The following is a 2,612-nucleotide window of genomic DNA, read 5'->3' on the forward strand; positions in this document are numbered from 1 at the left end:
TCACATCAAAATAAAAAAGGAAAATCAAAAAGATTTAGTAGACATTAACAGAAATTAAAATTAAAAGAAAACCCACAAACAAAATGAGCTCAGTGCAGAAAATTCTGTGAAACAAAGAAACCAGCATCACGAAAAAGCACAGCAAAGGGTGTGAGGCGGAGGACAAGTGGCAGTGGGCGGCGGGCACTTGGTGGGTCTGGGACTTGGTCAGTTGGTCCCTGTTTTCTGGCTAGTTGGCCAGTTGACAAAACTTTGCTCAAGATGTCTAAGCAGCATCCAGCTCCGTTTATAAATCTAGAAATTCCTGGCTATGTTGGATTTGCAAACCTTCCCAGTTAAGTTCACCGAAAATCATTGAAGAAAGATTTTGAAGTCAACTCAAATGGTTGTTGGGGATTCAGAACTGGGAAAGTAGACACTCATAAACAGCCTGTTTCTGACTGATCTCTAACCAGAAAGAGTCATCCCCCGGGCCGCAGAAAATATTATAAGTGTCCAAATCGGGGCCCTTATGGTGGAAATTGACGAGCAAGGGGTCAAGCTACGGCTGATAATGGTGGACACACTTGGTTACAGCGACACCATTAACTGCCAAGACTCTTTTAGGACCATCGTCTCCTACATAGATGAGCAGTTTGAACGGTACCTGCATGACGACAGTGACTTGAACAGATGGCAAATCATGGAACAGGATAAAAGGATTCACTGCTGCTTCTACTTCATCCTACCCTTTGGATATGTACTGAAACCCCTGGATATCATATTTATGAAGGCGATACACAGCAAGGTTAACTTTGTGTCCCTTATGGCCAAGACAGACACCCCTCAACCGTGAGCTCTTGAAGAAAAGGATTCTGGATGACACTGAAGAAAATAATATCATCATAATCTGTTACTTGCCTAATGCTAAGTCAGATAAAGATTTTAAAGAGCAGATTAGGCTTTTCAAAGCTAGCATCCCATTTTCAGCGGTTGGGTGCAACCAGCTGTTTGAAGCCAAAGGAAAGAAGGTCCAAGGCTGCCTCTACCCATGGAGGGTGGTGGAGGTAGAGAACCCGGAACACAAAGACTTCCTGAAGCTGAGGACCATGCTCATAACTCACATGCATTATCTCAAGGAGGGGACCCAGGACCTCCACTGTGAGAACTGCTCTGAGAGATTCAAGAGAGGTGACAGAAAAGTGGAGAGTGAGGACATGAATAAAGAACAGGTCTTACTGGAAGAACAAGTGAATTTGGCTGCCTGCAGGAGATGATCACCAGGATGCAGGCTCAGATGCAGATGCTATCCAGGGACGGTGACAATAGTGCACATGGGCACCACATGTGAGAAAAAACTTTTCAGGAAAAAAGAACATTCCAGACGAGTCTCACACAGTGTTTGTCAGGAGGTCGGTGGAGGAGTTCAGTCCACGTGTTCAACACTTTTGCCTGAGAATGAAATTTATTTTCTTTCTTTTTTTTAAGGTTTTTTATTGTGGATTGAGTGAAAGTTTACAGGGCATATCTTCAGTTTTTCATTCAACAAATCATGCACCTTGTTTCATTATATTGATTATAATCCCCTCCATGTACCATCAGTTAACAGTATTTCTATCTATCCACTTTAGCTTTTTAAAAAGCACACAAACAAAACCAAAGGGCACATTCTGTAAATCGGCTCCTGGCCACCAGCTCTTAGTCCTTCTCTTCTTAGTCCTTGAATCTAGAGTCCTCAGCCGCTCCCCCTCTTCATGCACCCATCTCTGCCTCCATCAGTGGCACTGCTGCTTCTCTGGATAAGGTCCCGCATTCTGCTTGTGCGTTCCTCTCTTGATGGTCCTAGGGTCCTCTGTTTCTGGATTGTAAGATTAACCACTCCCCTTTTTTTTATTACAAAACTTCTACCTTTACAATTGTGACAGTCGCGATTAGTCAGGATAACAGTTATTCACTATTGAATCTTATCCACATCTCTTTTCACCAGACCCATATAGAAAAGAAGACAGCTATTCAATGGAGACACTTTCTTTCCCCCCATACTCTTAAACTAAACTCCCTCTTGAAACCTTGTAAGCCAGTCACTTCGTGCTTTTATTGCCCCTTCATTTAGGTAGCCAATGTCTAAGTTGCCCATCCCTGTCTACACTGTGTACAGAGAGGATAGCATTGATACTTGAAGACTTTTCCCCTCTCTGTTGGTATTTAGAGTAACTATCACTCTGAGTATAAGTCAGGATCATCATGAAGATGTATCTTCTGTCACTGTAGCTATTCCAGTCTGCTTGTCCTTTCTAGTGAGACTGTCTCACCTCACAAGGTTGTGGATGGAACTCAGGATTCCACCTAAGGTCCTATACTCTGTAAAGGCTTTGCATGAGGCCTATTTCACTGGGGAAGTTGTAGAACCCCTTTTAGGTATTCTAATCAGTTATAGGCTGAAGGCGGGCTTACAAGTTTTCTCTATTCATGTTTCCCAACATTCCTTTCTATCCCACTCAAGTGTCTATTTTACAACAGCAGGAAAGGGAAATGAATATTCATAAGGCAGTAAAAGATTTTAGTATTATTTCCCCTTTTCAAGCTATACATAGGTCTGTGTATCCCAGAACCCTGTTATTCCAAGGTTGAAC

The 2,612-nt window shown here is 42.6% G+C and overlaps 1 pseudogene; it reads left to right on the forward strand.

Annotated features, from left to right (window-relative positions):
* The first annotated feature begins 261 nt into the window (after window positions 1-261).
* Window positions 262-1,330, forward strand: LOC102814994 (annotated as a pseudogene).
* The last annotated feature ends 1,282 nt before the right edge of the window (window positions 1,331-2,612 follow it).

The sequence above is a fragment of the Chrysochloris asiatica genome, unplaced genomic scaffold (genome assembly GCF_000296735.1).
Source record: "Chrysochloris asiatica unplaced genomic scaffold, ChrAsi1.0 scaffold00122, whole genome shotgun sequence".
Lineage (NCBI taxonomy): Eukaryota > Metazoa > Chordata > Mammalia > Afrosoricida > Chrysochloridae > Chrysochloris > Chrysochloris asiatica.